Here is a 7,456-nt window from a genome sequence, read left to right as displayed (position 1 = left end):
AAAAAAAAAAAAGAAAAGATAAAATACTGCCAAGAGCTCACAACTAACATTTAAGTGTATGTTTCTAATGAAATGACTGAAATTCATATACAAAATTTCCCCAAGGGGCTCATAAGCATAAAAATTACATAAGATTAAATGATTGCATTTTGATCACTAAGGAAAATGATTAAAATTAATATAGAATGTCAGGAATAATTTAAGAACTCAGACTAATCTATGTGAAAGTATTAAGTTTCTCAGTGCAAACATATACAGATTTGTTTAGAGGTTATGTGTGAAGCTGGTGCTCTCTGACTAAAGATTAAATCACCATTTTCCTCACCACTAAAAAATTTCCAGTGATTTCTCTTTAAATACAGACTGATTATTATAATTCAAATTATCAGAAAGTACCAGAAAATTCACTCAATTCAGCCAACTGAAAAGGAATATTCCACACCTCTAACATAATTATTAACATTAACCTACATTATAAACTATTTTTTTCTTGGTGTCCTCAGGTGGCCGTATTGTACAGAGTGAAACAGAAATGCAAAATTCCATGTGATTCTAAGTCTCATGCAGAAAAGTTAGTGGGAATTACCATTATTCCCAATCACAATGGCCCAGATTTAAGTCCTAAATTCTGCCTTCATATCACTCCTCTCTGTAGCAGAATGTCTTCACTCAGCTTAGTAATTAGAAATTTCTCAATCATCTGTCCACATGTTGATCAGATGAAGCAAAAGCTCTGCTGAATTGTCCTAACTAAAATTCAAGAATCTACTGGGCCATATCCCTTCTGTGTCCTGACTATTAAATGATGGTGGGTGTCTCGATACAGTCAAACTGTAAGCCCTGCCATCTTCTAATAGTCAAAGCCCAGCAAAATTCATCACATCAAGGAGAAATATTCTAACCATAATCCATGTGGCCTGGATCTAACTCACACATTTACTTGAGATCATAGAACACATAACTGATGCAACAGCATCAACTTTGAGGCAACCACAAGGATATTTAAATTTTGTCTTTTGTTTAGGGGAAAACTTTTGCAGAGTGACACTTTATCAAATACCTATACCAGCAGAAATCTGTCTCCTAGGATACCATTTAATATGAGGTTACAAAACACTCCACGGTGAGGTGTTAAATATATGAACCCTGCCCAGGCCTCATGGGGACTTTCGGAGAACCTCTTACAGGTACCTCATTAAGAACAAAACCTTTCTCCATACCTAACAAAAATGTGGCTGTGAAAAGTAGTATTTATAAAGAATAATGAGACAAACATTGTAGTCTTTCTTTTCCTTTGGATCAATGCTCCTCAAAACAGATAGTTCTAAAAGATGATTGATAACACATGTTCTGAGGGGAAAATCTCTTCATACATAGGTACATTTAACTGTTACAAAAATCTAAACAGTTATGTGTGTTTATGTGAGTTTACTGCAGGACTTACCAGATTACTAAATATTGCTAACACTATTATAGCACTTACTGTGTGGCCTGCAAAGTTCTAAAATCTCTGTATTTGTGAAACCATTTAATCTTTAGAGCAACTTAATGAAGGAGGTACTATTACCATTGCTTTTTAAAATATGAGCAAACAGATAGACAGATTAAGTGACCTACCCAAGGTCACATAGATGGTAAATACCCAAATGCTTATGATGACTTCTCAACAATGAAATTTAGAAGGCATCATTTCCAATGTTAATTTGAAAATATCGCCTCCACCTAAACACCTAAAGTTTCTCAGAAAACATGTTCTGTGTAACCAAGTGTGGTCAATGTTATTTTGTATAGTACAAATATTTCATCAATCCAAATCAAATCATGGGGGAACTACCTGATAGACTAAATCTTTATTGCTTCTATTAGATTCACTCTTCCTAATCTTTGCTTTCACACTCCACTCTCTATATACACTCACACATGCTATATGAAATGCTAATGATGAGATTTATAGTCGTGACAAAGTAAAAGGACATGTTAACCCTTCCACATTAAAATACAAAATACAAAATCCACAAAAAAGTGATTTTCAGCCATTGGAGAAGAGACAGCTCAAGACAATGATCTCTGAGAGAAAAGAAATAAACCAAGTGAACACATATGCCCAATTCACTACGTGAAGAGTTTCTCAGCCACAACACAAGAGAGGAAACTCAAAGGGAGTTGAGGGGTCTTAGTGAGTTGAGGACACAAAGTTCAGAGTACAGGGAGACAAACTACCAGAGAGGAAAGTGTTGCACAAAGAAAAAGAATCTTTAGATATGTACAGGTGTCCCTTGAGTCTTTGCATGGACGGAACCATAAGATGGACCACAGAGGGTTAGGTGTAAAAATCACTGGAGACCACATGCACCTAGAAGGACCTCTTCAAGTAGCCAGTTGAGCCTTCCAAAAAATATTGCCTCAGTGAAGGGCCCAAATTAGCCTTAAATTCAAAGCTGTTGTGGTGCCATCTAAGAAAACCTTCAAAGACAAATTTCAAATTGATTGAACTATTTCTAAGAAATGTAATTATGTCCCAGATATAACCAAAATATTTAAATGTATACAAAAGAGTCCAGCATCCAATAAAATAATCACCCAGTATACAAAGAAGAAAAAGATTATCCATAATGAGGTAAAAATTCAGTAGAAACAGATATAGAAATATGATTAAGAACCACAGATGCTAAACCATCTATTTTATATAGATCTCATGTGTTCTTTGATTGTGGTTAGAAACTAAAAATAAAATGGTAGTGCCCAAGTTTTTATGTATTTTTAATGGTATGGAGACTTTGCCTATTCTTCAAATTAAAGCAGTTTTTCAGAAGAACATTTCTGATCTCTTTTCTTTCCATATTCCTTCATGTAGATCTCTCCACAAGAGAAAGAGTGTTTTTTATGGTAGGACATTTGATAGAATGCCCAATGTGGTAGCTATTGTCTTCTGATCTCCCTCACTTATCAGGATCAGCCCATTTGTGTGTCTGTGTGTGTGTGTGTGTGTGTGTGTGTGTGTGTGAGAGAAAGAGAGAGAGAGGGAGATTGAATGAGAGTTTTTTCCTTTGTTACCTGAATTTAATAACCATTTAAGTCAGTTTCCTGCCTGTGATGTGACCAAGATGGCCTTAATGTTCCCCTCAACTTGATTAAACTTAGATAGGCTTCTTCCTCACTTTAGGCCTCTGAACTTCCTTTTTTTAGAGCATTTCCTTTAGAAAACATGCAGTTGTACATTCTTTCTCTGTCCCTCTGAGATGCAAATATTCTTCAACACAGGAATATTTTTCTCAGTGACCTAGGAGCAATTCCTTGAAATGTGACCATCAAGAAAGATAGGATCCCTGCTTCCCAGCCTTTGTGGGAGGGTAGGAGCCTCACTAAATAAGTGAAAATTAGCAAACATAGATGGCTAATCACATTGACCATCCTCCCCCATGAAGTCTTCTATTACCTCTCCATTAGCTCATCCCAGATTTTAATTTTTACGTTTTGCAGGTTAGAAACCACAATTTTATTTTTTTGTTTTTATTTAAATTTCCAGTTAGTTAACATACAATGTAATATTAGTTTCATGTGTACTATATAGTGATTCAATACTTCCATACAACAGCTGATGCTCATCACAGCAAGTGTCCTTGTTAATACCCATCCCCCCACCCTCCACTCCAGGCCCACCTCCCCTCTGGTAACCATTAGTTTGTTCTTTATAGTAAAGAGTCTGTTTCTTGCTTTGCTTCTCTCTCTCTCTTTTTTTCCCTTTGCTCATTTGTTTTGTCATCCTAGGTTTTTATAAAAACCCTACCTTTTATTTCAGTGGAGTTGAGTTCAATCTCTCTGTCCTAGTGCAGTAGTCCTGAATAAGGTCTCATTTGCCATGTTTAACAATGTGCCCTGTGAATTTTTTCTTTTGTAAGCATGCAGACCAGCAGTTTTGAGTAGATTAGTAATATTTAAGATGGAGTATTAGAAGTTAAAATTTGTTTCTGAACAAAGTCACATTCTTTTTTTTTTTAAACTTTAATTTTTTTTTTTTTTTTTAAGATTTTATTTATTTGCGAGAGAGAGAATGAGAGACAGAGAGCATGAGAGGGAGGAGGGTCAGAGGGAGAAGCAGACTCCCTGATGAGCAGGGAGCCTGATGAGCAGGGAGCCTGATGCGGGACTCGATCCTGGGACTCCAGGATCATGACCTGAGACGAAGGCAGTCGCTTAACCAACTGAGCCACCCAGGCGCCCCACAAAGTCACATTCTTTATCTGACTCCTGAGCAGGCTTTTAAATTAGTATGGAAAACATAGAGGAAAGGAATGTAACTGAGAACTAAAAAACCTAACATTAATTAACAGGAAATGTTCACAGGTAGGACCTATCCAGATCTCTCTCTCTGTCTTACACACACGCACACACACCCACACACTGAAAAATCTTAGAGTGCTCCTTCTATTTCTGAACTATCAAATGGGTGAAGGAGAAACTTAATTCCCTGACTATGCATAGAATCCACATACAGCTCTGAAATTTTAATGAATGGTGCAGACCCTTATTCTTTTTTAAAAGTGAGGCACATGCAAGTGAAGTCATTGTCCCAAGGGAAGCTAATTAGCAAAAGAACAGGGAATATAATTCAGATTTCCTGAAGTTCTACTACCCTAAATTTATACCTAACTGCACTAGTAGGGATATTTTATATCAGGATTTTACATGGAAAGGGGAAAATATTTTTCGTGTTTATCAGATAATCCCAATAGTTATTGGCAATTAAAATAAACTGTGCTCATTAGCACTTCTTTATTTGACAGAGACAGAGATAGTGAGAGCAGGAACACAAGCAGGGGGAGTGGGAGAGGGAGAAGCAGGCCTCCCGGGCTCGATCCCAGGAGCCTGGGATCATGACCTGAGCCGAAGGCAGACGCTTAATGACTGAGCCACCCAGGCGCCCCTCATTAGCACTTCTTAACCTGTGCTTCTTAAGCAACATCAGGAAATCCTCTGTGCTCAATTTCCTCCAACTTTTCATTGATCATTTTGTATTCTCTTACACATACACTTGAGCAGAAACGCATAAGCCAAGTGGCAGTGTTAAAATAGGAAGAATCACACAATTATCAGCATTCAGTCCACTTACTTTTGAATGGAACCCTCCATTTTACTATGTTTCATTTCTCATAAAAAAGATTGAGGGTTTACCTGTTTGTAAATTGTCACAGTTACGGATGATATATGTTGCCATGCTGTCAAAAAATGAGGGGGGGGATGGAATTTTATGGTCTTAACATAAAATTTCCTTTGAAAAGCCAGTAAATGGCTCTGTTCGGATTTTCTTTGGTCTTCTATTAATCTCATGTCATTGAGATTCAGAACCTAACAGAGCAAACACTAGATTATGATGTGTTTATTTAATGTGCCTGCATTTATGCATTTGATTATTAATTAAGGCATGTAATTATTTTTTAATCATTTGATATTTCTCAGCAAATAACTTAGCAAATATATACATATATATTGATCATGTACTGATAGATTTACCAAGTTCATCAGATAATTTTTGCTATGCAAATTATCTCAAAAACAATATAGCAAACCTCATGCCCCAGAGAGCAATTCACAGGGTGACTGGAGATACCGCTTGGCACAATTCTCGTTAGCCTTTCTGCAGTTTTGGCTAACAGCAATTCACAGCCTCAGCTTAATGTCTGCAATGATGCACCCTGATGAGTGAGAGCTTTTCTCAGCATGGATCTTATTAGCATTTTTCTGTGCTTGGCAATAAGCAACTCAATACTGCCTATATCCTCCCTCTTTATTGCCCCCAGCAGATGGCTCTGATTTCTTTAAAGAAAGAAGCATTCTCTACTGTCTGTACAAAGCATTTTTTTAAAGTATGCCCTATTGGAGACAGGTGAAAGACTGACTTTCAGCAGCTGCACAGGAGACTACTTCCAAGGGTTCTTTGCATTAATATGTAAAGCAATAATCAGTAAGTAGTACCTTTGACAAACAACAGGTGGCTTTTCATTCTAAAAGAAGCAGTATCTTATTGTGAATCAAAGATACCCTGTGGTTCTGCCATCACTTCCTGGTACCTCCTACCAGCTCAGGGTATATAGATATCTTCACAGACTAGAGCAGCCTCGCTCTCCCCAGAGATGCCTTCCATGCTTAAATTGAACTTCAATGGTCCGGCAAGTCACTTCACCAGTATTCGTTTTTCCTGCACTCTCAAATCACAGGGGGCTTTTGAACTGAAAAGACAGTCTTCCTAATCAGAGAACAGAAACCATAATAGAGCATTCTCTGTAAAAATACTCAACACTGGAATAAGCACACACAATGCAGATTTTCTTTTCCTTTTACCCCATACTTACTACCTAAAACCATGTGCTGTGGATTGAAACAACCTTACTGAATGAACATGTAATTCAGTTATGAAACAATTTCTAACTTTTCATAATGCATTGTGTTTCCTATTTTACAATATTTAGTTGAGTACACCAGCAGGATTAGAAGTGTTGAGACTACATTTTGGCCCTAAAAGAATGATAAATTAATTTCCAAAAAAAAAAAGATACAAATGCTTCCCTCTTGCCTGAGATATTAAACACCATATCAATATAGGTAAGGCAGATTAAGATGAGTTAAATGTTTGGGGCGCCTGGGTGGCTCAGATGGTTAGGCGGCTGCCTTTGGCTCGGGTCGTGGTCCCGGGGTCCTGGGATCGAGTCCCGCGTCGGGCTCCTGCTCAGCAGGGGACCTGCTTCTTCCCTTCCCTCTACTTCTCCCCCTGCTCACGTTCTCTCTCTCTATCTCTGTGTCTCGAATGAATAAAAAAAAAAGGGGGGGGGCGCCTGGGTGGCTCAGATGGTTAGGCGTCTGCCTTCGGCTCGGGTCATGATCCTGGAGTCCCGGGATCGAGTCCCGCATCGGGCTCCCTGCTCGGCAGGGAGTCTGCTTCTCCCTCTGCTTCTCTCTCTCTGTCTCTGTCTCTGTCTCTCATGGATAAATAAATAAAATCTTTAAAAAAAAAAAAAAAAAAAAAAAAAAAGGGGGAGAGTTAAATGTGTATTTACGTAATAGGAAACCAACCCAGAAGTACCACAGAAAATGAGACCAAGTCCCATTTTCTAAATAGACATTAGATAGATGTGTGAATGTTATGCCTTTTTTCCATATAACAAGTAAATTACTGAGGTGTCTACCATATTTCAACAAGTATTTTTAATGTTAGAATTTATAAATATTTGTAATCTGTATGATATATATTCGGTTACGTTTCTCTTAATGTTTTCTGTGTGTCCAAATACATTTGTTAAATGAAATACATATTGTCTTTGTCTCTATTTCTATTTAGTTGTCAATCATCATATTTGTATATAATGCTGTATTTTAAAATACTCCCATCGCACCAAAATTTAGTGATATTTAGAAATATGTTGACTGACCCAATGTGCTAGATTAACTGGAGAGTGGAAAT

At 37.4% G+C, this 7,456-nt stretch overlaps 1 pseudogene; it reads right to left on the bottom strand.

Annotated features, from left to right (window-relative positions):
* The window catches only part of LOC102727761 (magnesium transporter NIPA2 pseudogene), a 25,764-nt pseudogene extending 20,549 nt beyond the window's left edge, over positions 1-5,215 (bottom strand).
* Positions 5,216-7,456: the final 2,241 nt, after the last annotated feature.

Source organism: Leptonychotes weddellii, chromosome 1, assembly GCF_054177405.1.
Source record: "Leptonychotes weddellii isolate Sample4059 chromosome 1, ASM5417740v2, whole genome shotgun sequence".
Taxonomy (NCBI): domain Eukaryota; kingdom Metazoa; phylum Chordata; class Mammalia; order Carnivora; family Phocidae; genus Leptonychotes; species Leptonychotes weddellii.
Note: the sequence above shows the minus strand (reverse complement) of the source record. Positions and strands in the feature narration are given on the sequence as shown.